Source organism: Pteropus medius, unplaced genomic scaffold (genome assembly GCF_902729225.1).
Source record: "Pteropus medius unplaced genomic scaffold, Ma_sr-lr_union100, whole genome shotgun sequence".
In the NCBI taxonomy this organism is placed as follows: domain Eukaryota; kingdom Metazoa; phylum Chordata; class Mammalia; order Chiroptera; family Pteropodidae; genus Pteropus; species Pteropus medius.
Genome location: NW_024354500.1, coordinates 13,173,277 through 13,192,071, shown reverse-complemented (window position 1 = coordinate 13,192,071; position 18,795 = coordinate 13,173,277). Strand labels below are relative to the sequence as shown.

Below are 18,795 nucleotides of genomic sequence, written 5' to 3'. Positions count from 1 at the left end.
AGTGCTAATTCATGGACTTTTTAATCTAACTCAAGTACTTCAATGACAACTCCTCAAAATAATTTGTACACTAAGACTAGGATACTACATTCTTTTGCTTTCATGAACCTGTAAATGGACATGTTTTCAATTTAAGGCATTCTTTGTACCCCTATATGACTGTTTTATTTAGGAGACAGCAGATAGAACTCAGAGAATATTGTGTAGTAGCGTTCTTTCCTCTGTCTCTTCAGTCACTGATTAATGCTTCTACCCTTGGAAATTTTCAGACTCTTTGGAAAAATAGCAAATGACATAAATCTAGAATATGTTAGTAGGCAGAAGATTTATGTTCTGCTTCCTTTACTTTGGCATATTTGGATAAAACATCAAGACACTGTAAAGTAAGAAAATGGAAATCTTGATTTAAAATAAGTGTCCTCTCTTTCCCCATTCTCCATTTTTGTTTTCTTCCAGCCATTCTCCCATTCCTATACATTTTATGTGTCTCTGAACTTGAAAATGGTGCCATCAATATTTCTAGAAACACACACATTTTTAAATGTCTTTTGTGCAACTCATGTCTCAATATATTGGATACTGGGATGAAACAAATGAGAACTTCTTGCTTCCCCAGAAATTCTAGTATAAATTTGACAATAGGAACACAAATAAACGTACCGTCATTAAGATAGCTGTATAAACACTGACTAATGAATAATGTACATCTGTTTTTTTAAATGTTAGTAAATATTGGTTATGTGGGGGAAAATAAAAAGTGAACTGAATAATCTTTTGACCACTAGAACTGAAAGAAGTCTTTGAGAACATCAAAGTCAGCAGCCTCATTGTACAGAAAGAAAATGGGAGCACAATTTTAGAGGTGGGTATAGGGGAAGAAAATCATAACATCAGCCTCAATTTGTGGAGTAAGGCTCTTTGTAGGTCAGATTTCTGAATGCTCTCAGAAGAAGGGATTGGACTCTCTGTCCAAATGATTAGATAAATTATCAACCTGAATACAAGGGTTTTTTAAAATAGTAACAAATTTTTCTTGCAAAGCAATTTAAGCTGAAAAGCCTTCTAAATTCCTGTTTGAGTTCCAAACCCTTCTCTTAGACCTTTTTATCTCAGAATCAGATGCTTTATGTAAATCTTTTATTGCTGTCTCAAACAAGCCTCCCTGGTTTGTTTTTTGTTGTTGTTGTTTTGTGTGTGTGTGTATGTGTGTGTGTGTTTGCCAAAGACACAGAAAACAACCTCAGGGACAGATTCCAAGGTTTCCTTATGGTCAGACCAATGCTATTAAGGTTTCAAAAAAGTTATTCCTGATTTCTGGGCTAAGAGATGAAGCTACACAGTACCATTGCCCCTAAATGACAGGTTTTTCTTCTTTTTTGAATGGTTATACATATCAAAGTAAAAGACCGGGAAAGTCAATTTTAATAAATCTAACTCAAGGTAACTGGGGGCAGAAGATCCCTAAACATCCTATTTTATTCTAAATATTATGTGTAGTTAAACAAGTAGTAATATAAAATTAAATACTTATTTTTTCTGACCCAAAGGAAAATTGCATTATTAAAATATAAACTCTAATTTCCAAATATTGAAATAACAAAAATCTAAAAAGAATGTCAAACATGAAAATGTTGAAACAGGCTTGGCTTTATTTTGGAAACTCCAAGCGTCACCAACTTATTCCCAAAGGTAGTCATCAGCATCGATATGGACAATGCCATCCCTAAAATAGCCGATGTGGAGCTCTGCACACCCAGTACACTCAGTAAAGCTTGCTCATCAATTTACTGACTCACTAATAGATCTGCCACTGTTTTATGTCATCAATATAAAGCATCTTTATCTGAAAGTAATTTATGGAAATCCACGGTCCTTGAAAATGAAAAACGCACCATGTCATTTTCAGGTTTTATTATCCTGTTTTCCCTTTTCTCATAAACATTCAAATGACAAGATAGGCTACCAGAACTGTCACAGCTACATTGCAGTCCCCTTTATCCTTCTCACACAAGATGTCCCTTTATTTCTTCTCTCTCTTGTTTTGGCATAAGTAGAAAACCTATAGTTTGAATGTTTTATCTAGAAAAGATTTTATTCCTTGTTGAGGAGTCTTGGTTGATCAATTACTTCAGTAATAATATCACCTCATTTAAGTAATTAAATCATTAACGTTATGTACTAAAGTTTCCAGCATAACAGTGAGTATTCCCTCCCATAAAAATTTAAGAATCATTTAGTCTATGGCCATGCCACTCTGAACATGCCAGATCTCGTCTGATCTTGGAAACTAAGCAGGATTGGACCTGGTTAGTACTTGGATGGGAGACCACCTAGGAAAACCAGGTGCTATAGGTGTTAAAAAAAAAATTGAGAATCGTTTGTAATTAGTTTTATTTAATCTTCTGCAAAATATAAAACTTTCAACTTTCTTGTGTTTTATATTTAAGAAACTAAATGTTTTTATTTACTTAAGCTATCTGATCTGTTTACAGTGGAAAGAATGTAATATAAGTATGGTAATGACAATGAAACAAGAGAAAACTTGGATATAGAAGCAATAGAAATGAGGATTCTCTGTCACCTCAAGTGGGCTTATTATTGTATTTGTTTCTGATTTTCTGATATTTAAGATAAACTCCTACATGTGCTTCAAGACCCAGGTCAGGTGTGCCAGCAGCTCTTTTTTCCCTTGAGAGCTCTAGTAGCCTTTTATATTTATGCTAATGTGAATACTTATCTCATTTAGTTGTAAAACTGCTTATAAATCCTCCTTTGCTCAATGGTCAACTCATGACTCCTCAAAATCAAGAATCATTGATTTTCTTTGGTTCCTATTGTTAAAGAAGCATTTAGCACCCTCCGGCAACCTGTTTCTTCTGCTCTCTGTAAACTTTTTCTACTTTCTCATTATCCTTTGAGTTCTGAAATATCACATACAGGTTGACTCCTTCAGACTGAAGACTTGCCCCACCTTTCTTTGATTAGGATTCATTTTCTTTTTCTAATATTTAAATCATTCCTACATCTCAATTTTCCTCATACTGTTTCTAAAACTCCTAGAAAAATATTAGAGCTCCTGGAATAACTTCCAATTACTTATCACTATTCTCCTCATATTTCTTACTTTTTTTGTTCTATGTTTTGTCCACTTATCAACTTTTTCAGAATATGGTATGTTTGACTTCATTTACAAATTTTAAGAAAATACATTTTTTTGTTCTAAAAATTTTTGCTTATATGTAGTAGTAGTCTAGTTTTCATTTTCTTAGAAAATTAATGTATTTAATAGTCAGGTTTTTTTTGAGAATGTGATCAGAATATTTTTCAAATTCTCTTATGTTCATTGAACTATTTCTTTTTCTTCTGTTATCAATTATTCTGTTTCTTTAGCTTGTTTCTTTACACTTAGGTTGTTGGTTTTCTTAAACTATCTGATAATCTTTAGTTGGTGATTCATGTTCATGAATAAAGGACTTGATTGATGAATTAGGGTATGTTACACTCTCTCTGTGAAGAACTAGATCTGTTTCCCCAAAAGGCCTTTCCACAGAATGAGCAAACTACTTTCCTATCTGTATAAACAGGTGAGGACTTGTCAACTGGTGGTCATCATTGTAGGATGTGCGGCTTGAGGGTAAACAGGCAGGCTGCCCAAATGCCAAAATAAGAATATTACTCTGGGAATGGAGTACTTCAGAATGTTTTTCTCCTCATATGAGAGGTCTTTCCTTTGACATTCTCTCTGTATAATTATAGAACTTTGATGTACTTGGAAGTCAGCTCTGCTTCTATCTCAGGTCACAAACGTCATACTGTATTATTAGCCCATTCCATGCAGTCCATTTAGTTTCTTTAGGAAAGAAGTTCTTTGGATTAAACTAAGGAAGAAATGCCACAGCTGTCAATTACTCTGTGGGGAGGTGGTGAAGAGACAAATTGGTCTAGCTAGCCTACAGACAGATTTTAAATAATTTTCCTGATTACTCTTTCATAGCTCTCCCAGACCCTGCATGCCTACTAACTGAACTTGGAGCTTTTCCCAATATAGCCAAGGTGTTTTGTTTGACTATGTTAGACTCTCTGTGCTTTCTCCTAGTCTGGATTATTTGTCAATAGGATAGATCCTGTTCTTCAGAAATCACTCACAATTTCAATTGTGCCGGTAGTATCCCTTCCTATATGCAATGCAGTTATGGATTTTTTTCCCCTGTGAAACATCTTTGTTGTTTTGATAGAACTGGGAAGAGAAAAAAGGTAAATCCACTTGTTATATTCACCATCATTGAACTAGAGGCTCTGTGAGGTAAGCATTTGTTATCGACTGTACCTTTACATGTTTAACTGAAGCATTCTTTAGAATGCTTCATGTATCTAATTATTAATCTTTAGAAAAATTCTAGTCTTGTTCAGAAAATTACAAAAGCCAGACTCATAGAAATTATCCCTTTGTCTGCAATAACCTTCAAAAATGTGAAGGTCAGCTAAATTTAGTCTCAGGGCTAAATATGACATCCAAGTCACAGGTTTCAATATAGCTGTGAATATTAAAGGGATAAAAATGCCATAGATACATATATTTCAGTAATAACAAAAGTAAGCAACTTAAATGTTTTTTTTAAATCTTCTAATCAGTTTCAAAAGTATACCTAAAGTCCAAGTACAATTTAAATAATCGAGATTACATACAATGTATTATGTAATTATGATATATTATATAAAATTATACCGTGTATATATATTGTTTACATACCAATTTTCCAAAATAAAAAGCAAAAGTAGTTTTCAATTTTGTTCCTGATTCCTTCAACACCTTTGATAAATATTATCTTTCTAAGAATTCTATTTAACTCTACTTCCTCTAAAATCAATGACCATATGTTCATTTAATCTCACTATTAGAGGAAATCTTCAATTACTTTGCAATCAGTGAGAATGAAAGACACTGACCTTCTCAAATTGCTCTGAAATCACAAGAAGTGCATTTTGAAAAGGCAGTAGCTCAAGCTTTTCTTATTAGTTATCTAGGTTCAATATTTTTTATTACTTCCAAAGATAAATTACATTTTCTATTTCCATTGTGTTACTCCATCTTGAGTCAGAATAGTGTTTTTTCTTTGTTTCTTATTGAAATTTATTTCATTAAAGGTTTTTTTTTAATAGGGCAGAGAAATATTATTTTTAAAAATTTCCCAGATTTTTCTTTCCCTCTGTTTTAACATCCATCACCTTCTTTCACACACCTCAAAATATACTTTAAATCTTATCTAAGTATATATTCACTATGAAATTAAAACTAATTTCCTATAATCAACTAGTTAAAAAATTAAATGTGTCATTAATCATTTTTAATATTTCTCATGAAAAAGGCAATACATATCAGATCAGATAATATAAAAATTTATTTCCAAGTAATTCATTTCACTGAAAAATTTAAGGCAAAATGCAAGAGAATGCAAAGAATAATACTAAAGATAAAAGATTTACATGTAAAACATGGAATTAAGGGCTTAAGTGGATTAATGTTGGCTGAGATACATTTTGCTTTTCCTTTAACAGTTTTCAATTTTGTATAATTGAGAACTTGATTTTATTATCTTGAATAATTAAGCTAAAAATGGTTAGTTCACAAAATTAAATTCAGAGAGTTGTGAGTAAAATCACTGCATGCCAACATGATTATTTATTCTTAAAATATGTCATTGCCAAGTAGATCACAGTACTCTTATAAACTGGTTAGCATGTTCTCTTCCCAAAAGGGAAATGGAAAGTCAAAAGGCTGCTACATAAATATAGATTCAAATTCAAGCAATAGTGTGATATTGATAGTATCCTGCAAATCATAAGTATTAAATAAATGGTTGCTAAAATAATGAATTAATTAAATCATTAATCGATTATGCCGTCATACTATAATAACTTCATGTAGTCATTTCAACTATAGTATTGTTCTTCCTCATGGAATTATATCTAACATTGTATTTTATAATTTAATTACGTAGTTTCTTCTCTTATTAATCTGTGAGATCCCTGAGAGCATAGACTTTATTTTATTTATTTCTATATCCTCTGTGCCCAACAGAGTGCTGGTATTATTAGATGCTCAGCAATTTTTTTAAATTTTATTAAAATGAAGTATATGTTAGCTAGACAAAATAGCCTCTTCCATTTCAGAAGTTTATAAAAATTCCTAGCTCTAAGAGACATGGAGTTTCAAAGATGGGATTTGCTGGAAAAACAGACTAGATATGCTAACTTCATAAGCTCCCCATTATCAAAAATGGCACCCATCAGAAGACAAGCCAAAATCTACCTGAGTCTTATGCATGAATATTATTGCCTGGTAGATCTGGCCAAGTTCTCTGTTGTACAAGTTGTATTTCTCTCCTCCATAAAAATACTCACTCAGTTCCTTACCTGTTCTTGCCTAGTTTCTACTGCAAATGTGACTTTGGCATTGCAACTCTTGAGCACCATCATCCAGCCATTGGAAACAGTTGCCATCTATCTCAACTATACTCTCTTCCTAGAAGTTCTATCTTACTGCTAACTGCATGTGCTCAACCAATACCAACTTGACTCTCAGTCTCTAATTAAAAAATTTGTTCAAGGAGCTCTCCAGCAGCTCTCTGTTCTCCCAGTTTACGGCACTCTCATGGGCTTTGTCAGTAATAATAGTAATAAAAATAGCTAACATTCATTGAGCACATATATAAATATTTCTTCTTTCCTGTCTTTTCATATGTCTAACTCTCCAACAAAACTCCGTACAAAAGTATCTCAATATTTGATGAATCATTCATTAAATTAATAAATAAATTTTTCAAATAAAATAAATTAATAAATTAAGCAAGTTGTATACTCTTGGCTAAGCCTCTCATTTGGACAGAACTGCCTATTTTCCTAGCACAAAGAAAACCAACTTCATATCATTTCTTTTTCTAGATTTCAGTCAAGACTACCTTCTTTCTGTTCTGATACATTAATGTACTGATAGAGTTTCTTATAGTAGACATCCCAATGACATTGGGGAAAGCATCTATTTTTACTGACAACACTTTTTTAACTATGTTTTGGAGGTTTCTTCTGAGCTTGATATTAATGTCACAAAGGACTTTCGCCTTTGACATGATGGCCAAAACAAGCTGAATAAACTATTAAATTACCATTATTGTTGTTTTTAATCCACTAGAGAGCTGAGGAGGCAAAGAATCCTAGCTGAACCAAATTCCAAAAAGTGACAAGACCTTCCTAAGAGAAAAGAGACACATGTCTACTCTCACTTCTGGCAGAGTAGAAGGAGAAGAAATATGACATTAAAGGATATAAAGAAAGAAGCCAGCCAAAACCTGAATGAACTAATGAACATGGGCCAGCTGGCATGACAGATATCATTCCAAGAAGACCCAGTCAGACAGCAAATCTACACTCACCCAGAAACTCTTTCCCACAGGTCTCCATATATATACTACACTAAAGGCCAAGAGCAGGGCTGAGAGATCCTCCTGGGTGTGGGGGCCATCCTGAAATGAAGGCAGCATCTCAGAAGGCTGGAGGAAAGAGGAGCTGAGAAAAATCCCTCCAAGTCACTTCAGTCTGGACAGCTTGCAGCTACCCTCCCAGAGCCAAAGGCAGAGTAGGAGAACAGAGAGAGATAATCTATAATGCAAAAAAGAGCTGGCAGCTGAACTGAAAATTAGAGATAAAATTCCTGTGATTCAGAAAGCTGATGACTTTGCTTCAAAACACAAAGATATCTCTGAAATCGTGTCAGTATGCAGATGTTAGAATTATCAGAGAGGGATTATAAAATAATTATAATAACAGTGGAAAAGATGGACCACATGCGTGAAGAGATGAGAAATTTTAGTAGAGAAATAGAAACTGGAAAAAAGCTTAAAAAATGTGGAAATGTAAAATGTTATCAGAGATGAAGACTTCATTAGACAATTGGACATGGAGGAAAAGATCAGTTCACTGGAAGCCGGGACAACAGAAAATATCCATACTGGAATATAAAAAGAAAAAAAAAAGCAGAAAATTCATTATCTGCAAATTAATAGTAAACAGTCAATATTCATGTAAAACTAGTTCCAGGAAGAGAGGAAAGCAAGAAAATAGAAGAAGAAATATTTTTAAAAAACATCAGATGAAAGCTTTCCAAAATTTAAGAGAATCATCTTCCCGTAGATATCAGAAGTTCAATAAAACCAAAGCAGAACAAATCCCAAGAAAAATCACATCTAGGCACATTATAAACAAAATGTGGAAAACCAAAGATAAAGAACAGATTTTAACAGCCGCCTGAGGAAAAACGATATATTTCATTGACAAGAGCAACAATACGGTTGATCTCTGACTTTTTATCAGAGAGTAAGAGGCCAGAACAAAGGGGAAATGCACCTTTAAATTGCTGAAAGAAAAAAAATTTAACCTAAAAATTTATATTCAGCAAAATGTATCTTTAATAATAAAAGAGAAAAACATTTTAAACTGACAAAAATTTGACATAATTGGTTCCCAGCATACCTGTACTACCTATACTAGAAAAAATACTAAAAAAGACAGAAAGAACATAACAAATAGTACCCTGTATCTGGAGGAAGAAATGAAGTGTATCGGAAATGGAAAATATTTGAGTAAAATATAAAATATTTTCATATAGATTTATGTGTTATTAAATATATATTAAAGATATATAGATATATAATTTAAAACAAAAATAATATATTTAGTGTTTATAACATATGTAAACTAAAGCTAATGCAATCAGAGCACAAAAACTGGAATTAAACTGTTTACGATTCATAAAGAAGTATACCATTATCCGCAAGTGGACTGTGATAAAGATACATATACTCTCTATTATAGAGTAACCACTAAATGTACCTGCACACACATTCACAGACACAAAGAGGTATACATAAAAGGCCAAAAGAGAAGTAAAATTAAGTATGAAAAATGCTTGACTCACCCAAAACAAGGCAAGAAAGAACACATTTTAAAAATTAGATAAATAGAAAATAGCAATGTTGTATATTTAAACCCTACAATATCAATCATTGTCAGACTGAAAAAAAGCCAAGCCCAATAGATGCTATTTATAAGAAACAGTAAAGTGTTGAAAGTAAAGAAGTAAGAAAGGATGTACATGCAAACACTAAGCATAATACATCTGGTGTGGCTTTATTACTATCAAACAAAAAAGACATCAAGACAAAGAAAGTGAAGATGAAGATAAAGAGGGCTATTCCAAAACGATGAAAGAATCAATTAACAAGAAGATATAACAATCCTAAAGGTGCTTGAAATTAATAGAATATTTAATATCAAATATTAATATTGATATTTAATACTAACCAGTAACTTGAACTAAATGACACTTATAGATATTACACTTAATACACATTAATTTTAATTTTGAGTGCACATGGATCATTAATAATAGGTTATATGCTGGGCCATAAAATAAATCTCCAATATAGAAAGACTGAAATTGTGTAGAGCATATTCTTCAGTCACACAAGCATTAAATTAGAAATAAATAATGTTATCTTGATTTAAAAATTAAGCCATATATGTGAAAAACCCTATGAATCAAAGAAACACAACAAAATTAGATAATTCTTTGAACTAAAAATGCAATCTTTTGAACTAAAAGAATAAAAACATATCAAAATATGTGAAATTAAGTGAAAGTAGTATTTAGAAGGCAATTTATAACTATATTGCATAGTCATTAAAGAAAAAAATGCATGAGATTGATGAGATAAGTTTATATTTAAGAATTTAGGAAAAGAAGATAAAATTAAATCTCAAAGTAGAGGAAAGGAAATAGCAAAAATAAGAGAAGAAATCAAATAGAAAACATACAAATATCAAAGAAAATTAACAAAACCAAAGGTTACTTTATTGAAAAGACTAACAAACTTGATTAATCTTTAGACAGATCAAGAAAAAATAGTATAGACAACACATACTGTCAATCTCAGGGAAAAAAAGAATTATTACTACAGATTCTAGTAGATTTTCCATCTTATATAAAGTGTACAAATTCCTTTAAAGACACAAATTATCCCACTTAATACAAAAAGAAATTTTAAAAAACTTAAAGAAATCTATACCTAGTAAAGAAATTAAATTTGTAATTAAAAACTTTTCCACAATAAACACTATATGCCCAGAAGACCTTGTTGAAAAAATTTATCACACATTTAAGAAAGATATAAATCTTACATAAACTCACACACACACACACAGAGGAAAGGACTCTTCCCAACCCATTTTAGAATATTAGTATATCAAAAATCACCAGATATCAAAAATTACCAGAACTATAGACTAATATTCCTCATAAACATTGAGGGGAACTTCTTAACAGTGTTAGCACAACAAATCTAGCAACAATTAAAAAGAACAATATTTCATGATCAAGTAGAGCATATCCCATGAATGCAAAGTTGGTCTATTATTCAAAATTCAGTCAGTATAAATTACTACCTTATGTACAATAAAAGAGAAATTAGGATTACCTTTATAGATAATAGAGAGATAATAGTAGTTTTATTTTAATAGATGCAGAAAAGTAAATGACAAAATTCAACACTCACCTATGACAAAAACTTTTAACAAACTAGAAAGAGAAAGGAACTTCTTCAATCTAATATGCGTAATGTATAAATAGCCTACAGCTAACAGCATACTCCATGGTGAAGTATTAAATCCTTTTTCTCTAAAATTGGGACAGGACAAAGATTCTCAATTCTCATTCACGTGCAAGAAATAAAAGGCAAAATTATGAAGTGGAAAGAAGTTAATTCTCATTATTTACTGATAACATGATTACATATGTAGAAAAATCTATGTAATTACTAAAATAATACTAAGTGAATTATACTTTTACATGCTAACAACAAAAGAATTAGAAAATATTTTTAATACTATTTATTACAGTATCAAAACCTTCAAATATCTAAAAACAAATCTAATGAAATATATGTAATACTTCTACCTTAAAAACTATAAAATAATACTGAAAAACTTCAAGAATAACCAAATAAATAGAGATAATTGGTCAATGGAACATAATAACAATTATAAAACTAGAATCACAAATGTATGGTCAATTAATTTTTAACCAGGGTGTTAAATAAACTTAATGGGAATAGAAATACCTTTTTTTTCCAGATTTATTGTTAGAAGTGACAAATAAAATTGTAAAATATTTAAAGTGGACAATGTGATATTTTGATAAATGTATACATTGTGAAAAGATTCCCCCATTGACTTAATTAACACAACCACTACCTTACAAATTTACCTTTGTGTGTGTGTGTGAGAGAGAGAGAACATTTAAGTTCTGCTCTCTTAGCAAGTTTTAATAATACAATACAGTGTTAACAACTATAGTAATCATGTTATACATTAGATCCTCAAAACTTGTTCATCTTATAACTGAAAGATATGTACCTTTTTATTAACCTCTCCCTATTTCCAATTCACCAGCCCCTGGCAATCACCTTCTTACTTTCTAGTGCTATAAGTGAGACTTAATTTTTTTTTTTTTAGATTTCACACATAAGTGAAACCATGTATTTGTCTAATAAATAGTACTAGAACAAGTGGTTATCTATAGAAAAAAAAAAAGAATGTCGACTCCTATCTCATTCTAAACACAAAAATCCAGAATATATCATACTGGCAGCTGACTTAGAACTGGGGAAAACCAGGGAACCCAACTGTTTAATTAAAATAAAACAAAACTTCCACTTATAATCAACATAAAGTAAGGAGGACTGGATTTACCCTCTTAACTGAATCAACCAAAAAAACAAACAAAATATATGAAACAGTAGTTTTAAAGGCACTGAACATTAGCCAGTGAAGAACAGCAATTCCTGAGAAAAGGGAAACAAGCCAGGTGCACCCTACAGTTGTCCCACCTTATGGCCTTGAGTTTCCAGGGTGCAGCACAGAGTGGGGGGAACTCCTTCAGAACCATGCAGACTCCGAGCCAAGGAGACCAAGGAGGACACAGTTCACAGGAAGGAGTACAGGAATGTTGGAATTGTAGGAATCAATATGATGAAATTTATTAAACATCTACCAGGACTTGGTTTTTCTCTCATTTGACACATTCTGTTTATGTTCTTTCCTCCAAAAGGGTTATTATCCAAATCCTGGGTTATTCATTACTCTTCGAAATTTTAGTAAGGCTCAGAATAGGTTAGTTGAAAATGGTTAATGTGGGTAACTTAGTGTAAATGATTAAATATGTGTTAGTCATCACAATACTTGTGAGAGTTAATCTTCACAGTACAGGCCCTGCACTGTGTTCTCTCCTCAACCACAGAGTAAGCAAAGTTAGACGGTGTTCACAGCTGCTTTGTTTCGCCTCATGTGACCTGAATTTTAGCAAAGGGTGAAATAATTTTTACTGACAAAAATGTAGAAGGGTTACACAGACCTTTACTACTTGGGCTAGAAACTTTAGAAGGAATTTGATAAACATTCACCCATTCTTTCCAGACTTGTAGATTAAATGATGTCACATATGTTTGTGAGTTAAAAGACGTACTCTATGGCTTTTGCATTTTATCTTCATGTTTCCTACTTTTATTAATAATGTACATGAGACTACAGCTAAATCATACTTTAATTGAGATTATTACATGCATACTATTCATTATATCGCTTTATAAAACAGATGCTACATTGTTTATACACACCTCTTTAGATCATTTGAGAAAAACATTCACTGCATATGATGTGAGAATTTACTGCCTTTTACAAAATGATAATGACTTGTAGAAATCAGGACTTCACCTATTTTTTTAATCCAGTAAGCTTTTCTAATGACTCAATAGAAAACAGAGAATATTATGTCCATCCTCCTCAAACATGTTCTTTTAGTTTTAAATGTGTCATTATGAGATTTGTGATTAAATAAATTAGAAAACAAACCAAAACTAGAAGCCAAGGTAAAGTGCAACAGATAACAAAAAGAATTTATCAACTGCAGGTCAGAGTTTAGCAGTAGGGATTCAGATTGCCTGCAGGTAGAGAGGCTGAGGGAGCTGAAACTGGGACAAAGTGTTCAAGGAGAAGAAACTACTAGGTTGTTATGGGATCTAAGACACAAGATAGAAGCTTCAGTGGGGCTGTTACTCAAAGACACTGGAAAAGTAGTATAAGGATTTATCCTGTTTTCTCTAAATTACAACTATTTGTCTGAAACTTGAACCTATTGTCCATTCACAGAATAGGATTTCCAAAGCCCTTTGCATTTAAGCCTACAGTTTCTGAGAGGGATTTCAGCTTACAGATTCCATTCGTACCTTCATGAAAAAAAAAATTGTATATTCATTTGAAGCTTTAAAACAAGGCACTCTCTACTCCTTGCTGATATATCACCTTTGGCTATAGTTTTTCTCAAAACAAACTACTTTATCCATATGAAAATCTGTACAGGTAATGTCTCTTAATAAGGATCACAGCAAGTCTCTTACTAAGCAGCTACCATGTACAACCACACGATCTGATGATATGCAGAAAGGACAACTGGCCTTGAGCCTGTGAATCACCTAGTTTTCCAGAAAAAGATTTCACCATCAGCTCTTTCATCTCTACTTTTTCAAACAGTTTTAAGTCAATCCTTAAGATAATATTAAGTCAACAGGCATTTCATATTGATACTGATCTTTCTAGCCGCAGTAAATGTTTTGCAAAAAGTGAATATTTTTATAATTCCATCTATATCTATTCCTTATCTTTTGCTGAATATCATTAACTACATAGATAACATTTATCACATGTTGTATGACTTGTTCTTCAAACATTTGAATTTTTCCTAGTCAAATAACTTTTTCCTTCCAATGAGCTCATTTTCTGCTTCCATCATAATGACAATGCTACTACCTAAAACTCTCCTTCCTTTTGATCCATTGACCATAATGTAATTAATAATGGCCAACATCTCAAAACTAAAGGCAAACCTGACAAAAATAATTTGCTATGGTCTATATGTTTGTGCTCCGCCCCCACTCAAATTCACATCAGAAGTCCTGACATCCTATGTGATGATGTTAGGAGGTGGGTGTCTTTGAGTGGTGATTAGGTCATGAAGGCAGAGCCCTCATGAATGATATTAGAGCCTTTATAAAAGAGGCTTCAGAGAGATCTCATGCCCCTCTCCTATGTGAAGACACAGCAAAAAATCAGAAGTCTGCACCCTGGAAGAGGGCCTTCACGAGAACCTGACAATGCTGGCACCTTGATCTTGGACTTCCAGCCTCCAGAACTGTGCAAAATAATTTCTGTTGTTTATAAGCTACCGAGTTTGTGGTACTTTGTTACAGTAACTTGAATAAACTAAGACAGTAATCTAGCCAAAACATGATGACAGGGACTAAAATGTTCATACTTTACTGTTCATGCTAACTATCGGGGCAGGCAAAGTTGAGTGACTATTCTTTTGGACCATAAGTTGAAAGATGTTATAGATAAGAGCACAAAGCTGTAGGTTATTGCTTTCTCTCTGTTCTTTCCATCAAATTGTCATATGAGGGCAAAATCCATATTTAATGTCTTTGGTATGTCCCATCATAACTGTTCTATAATAATAATTCCCAGGGTGTAGTTTTTGAATATTCAATAAAACAAATTTATAAAAATCTTCGATTTCAAAGAAGAAATGCAAAAGTTATTCAGAGCCACATTTATCTATGTGAGATTGAACAGCAAATTTATCTGGAAAAATTTGTTCAAGCTCACATATCTCATCTTCTCCACACTGCATATGTATTATTTGAGAAGATTCTGATATGTTTCTAACTTAAAAATCATAGCAAAAAAAAATTCAGCTTGATTTTTTTGTTTTTAGGGGTTTTTGGTTATTATTTATTTGTTATATTTTTTATTATGAAGGCAAAAAAATAAATGCACATATGTGCATGTGCTTGTATATATACTATACACACATATGTATATATTCGTAGATAGATTAACACATGTATGACATAAAAATAGTAGTGAGACATTTGATCTGGCCTTAAATCTAAGAAATACAAATGTGACATAGCAAATAAAAAATGTTAAAAATTATTTAATGGGAGAGGAAGATGGCAGAATAGGTAAAAGTAGGGCTCGTCATCTCCCACGTTTGCATTGAAATAACAATCGAATTATAAAATAATCAATGTGGAGAATCACCTGAAGTCTAGCTGATGGTAACACCTACCTCCAATAGTATAAAGGAGCCACAATGAAGCCAATAGAAGGGGTAAAGTCTAGAATCCAGCTGGACCCGCACCCGTGGGTAGTGGAGGAACACTGAGAGGGAGAGCAAGGCTGCAGAGGCTCTCCTGAATAAAAGGGGTGTCCTGGTCTCATTTTGGGGCTCCCCAGCCCAAGGAAGAGGATATTTCAATAACTCTGACTATAAAAACCAGAAGGGATTCCAGCCGTCTGGGTGAGACGGAAGGAGACTGAAACCCTAGATGCCCCTTTGAAGGACTCATGTACAGGCTTTCTGACCTGCAGACACTCACTCGGCACACTGGCGGTGGGTCAGAGGCTTGCGTGGTATTCATTCTGAGAAAATTTGCATTTCCTGGTGCAAGAACGAGAGCTGGAAGAGCAGCCACCATTGTGCCTTAGTCCAGCCCCCGTACCAGACAATCTATAGACCACGCCAGCTTGACTGTGCAGACCCCTCCCACAGAGCCATTAGGAAACACTGGCCAGAGGGGATCAGCCCACCCCAACCAACCTGCAGATTGCCTGGAGCTTTTGTTGCTGATTGGCTGTTAAGCCCTGCTCCGATTCTGGGCCAAGCATTCCCTGCAGGCAGCCAGCGCTGTGAGCCACATTTCCAAGATTGGGTCAAGCAGATCACTGCTACCAACATGAACTTTGGTGGATCCTAGACAGCAGCTAGTCTTGCTGTGATCTGGAACTTCTGCAGGAATGCATAAACAGTTACCAAAATTGCAGCAAGACTGAGGCTGTATTGATCTGACTGCCATTGTCTCTCTGAGACCTGGCTCCGCCCTACCCACAAATTGCCCCAGGCAGCCCATTGACAGTGAATTGCAACAGACCTGTCTCTCCCCTTCCCTGATCTCTCAATCCACACAGGCAACAAACTTGGGCTAGCACAGGGTGAGCACTGCATGGAAATTAACAGCAGGCTGACCTCTGCTGCCTGCAAGAGATGCAATATTGTGTTCAGGGAGCGTAGGGGTCTGAGAGACCGTCCCAGATAGCAGTTGGTCTTACTGTGATCTGTGTCTACAGCAGGAATACCTCAGCACAAAAGTTGCAGCAAGACTGAGCTGTATTAGCCTGATGGCCCTTGTCTCCCTGAGATCCCACTTCGCCCAAGCCACAAAGTGTCTGCAGCCCATTGACAGGCAGCCTACCGTGCTCTGCTTGGCTCTGGGGTTATGCAGTCAGTGCAGGCAACAGACCTTGTCTAGTGCAGTGAGTGCATTCTGGGGAAAACAGTTGTGGGCAGACCACTGCTACATGTACAGGCTGAAATATCTTTTGAGAGGATTGCAGGGATCTGTATTGGCCCTTGACTCCCTGAGTTCCTGCCCTATCCAATACACAAAATGCCCACTGCACGTTGATAGGCAGCTGCCCGTGTCCTAAGGTAGCGCATTTAGGCCCAGGGTGGGCAGCAGCTGACCTTGCTACAAGTGGAAACTTGTACAGGGAGCCACAGAGACAGTTCTGGCATGTAAACTGACACCGCAGTGGCAGGGGAAAATTTACTCAATAGACCCAAGAGACTCCCGGGGTCCCTGCGCCACCCAACGTATCACCCAGAGGCTCATTCAGTTTCAGAAACTTACAGGCAACTAACTGGAAGTGTCGGGCCTTGAGAAGCACTGGTCACTCTCTGCTAAGCTGCCATAGGTCAGGGACGGGATAACTGACCGCTGCTGACTGCGTTCTCTTCCATTTACCTATAGATCCAACATAGGCAACAGCCGTCTGTGGATCACTTTGTAGTTCTCACATTATAGCCTTGAGCAATCAAAAGCAGTGGCTAACCTTGGTGTATGGGGGAGCCCCTCGCAAGGGGCCACAAAACCAAGGCAATTGGAGGCTGACACCAGACCACAGTGGAACAACTCCTGACAAGTCCCATTAGTGGTAGACACAAAAGGTGATTACAAAAAGTACACGAGCCTGCTAGGGCAAATCCCACTCAGTGGGGTCAGCCCCCACACAACAATTCTTACCCTGTGGGTACAGCCAGTTCCCACAATTAGTCACCTTGAGCGTTAATCCCATCCATTGATCTACTAACAACAATAAAGGCTTGGTGACAACAGAAGATCACACACAACCCACACAAAGATCATGTCCAGAGCCCCTGGCATAGAGGATCAGGAAGAGTGTGCCACCAGGCCACACGAGACACCTACCTTCCACATTAGGCCATCTGACCAAGGCTGAGAGATGCAGCAAATATTCCTGACACATAGAAATGAACATAAGAGGCTAATCAAATGAGAAAACAAAGAAACATGTCACAAATGAAAAAAACGAGAGAAAACTCCAGAAAATAAGCTAAATGAAATGGAAACAAGCAACCTACCAGAGACAGAGTTCAAAATAACGGTTATAAGGATGCTCAATGAACTTATGGAGAGAATGGATGAACACAATGAGAACATCAACAGAGAGACAGTAAGCATAAAAAAGGAAACAGAAATCATAATAAAGAACCAGATAGAAATGAAGAATACAATAACTGAAATGAAGAATACACTAGAAGGATTCAACAGTAGACTGGACGAAGCAGAAGTCTGAATCAGCGAATTGGAAGACAAGGTAGCAGAATACACCCAATCAGAACAACAAAAGGAAAAAAGAATTTAAAAAATGAAGATAGCTTATAAGACCTCTGGGACAACATGAAGCATAAAAATATCCAGATTATAGGAGTACCTGAAGAAGAAGAGAGAGAGCAAAGGATTGAGAATCTATTTGAAGAAATAATAATAGAAAACTTCCCTAACCTGGCAAAGGAATTAGACATACAAGTTCAGGAAGCACAAAGAGTCTCAAACAAGAGGAATTCAAAAAGACCTACACCAAGACACATCATAATTAAAATGCCAAAGGTCAAAGAATCTTAAAAGCAGCAAGAGAAAAGAAGCTAGTTACTTATGAGGATACCCCATAAGAATATCTGCTAATTTTTCAGTGGAAACTTTGCAGGCCAGAAGGGACTGGCAAGAAATACTCAAAGTTATGAAAAACAAGAATCTACAACCATGAATACTCTACCCAGCAAGGCTTTCAATTAAAATGGAAGGTGAGATAAAGAGCTTCCCAGACAAGAAAAATCTTAAGGAATTCATCACCAATAAGCCAGTATTACAAGAAATGTTCAAGGGTCTTCTGTAAAAAGAGAAAGGGTAAAAAAGAAAATAGAAATAACAAATACAAATAATAAAATGGCAGTAACTATGTACCTGTCAGTAATCACTTTAAATGTAAATGGATTAAATGCTCCAATCAAAAGACATAGGGTAACCGAATAAATAAGAAAACAAGACCCATGCATATGCTGTCTACAAGAGATCTACTTCAGATCAAATGACACTCATAGAGTGAAACTAAAGGGATGGAAAGATATTTCGTGCAAACAGAAATGAAAAAAAAAAAAGCTAGGGTAGCAATACTTATATCAGATAAAATAGACTTTAAAACATAGGTTATAATAAGAGACAATAAAGGGCATTACATAACGATAAAGGCATCGATAAATCAAGAGGA

General features: G+C 34.6%; 1 long non-coding RNA gene and 1 pseudogene across 1 annotated transcript in view; one reads left to right on the top strand and one right to left on the bottom strand.

Annotated features, from left to right (window-relative positions):
* Window positions 1-12,061, bottom strand: part of LOC120594843 (uncharacterized) — an 86,866-nt gene extending 74,805 nt beyond the window's left edge. Inside the window, exon 1 of the long non-coding RNA XR_005650720.1 lies at window positions 11,940-12,061. This is a non-coding gene — a long non-coding RNA (uncharacterized LOC120594843). The remainder of the gene's footprint in view (window positions 1-11,939) is intronic.
* On the top strand, window positions 2,237-2,355 carry LOC120595083 (uncharacterized; annotated as a pseudogene).
* Window positions 12,062-18,795: the final 6,734 nt, after the last annotated feature.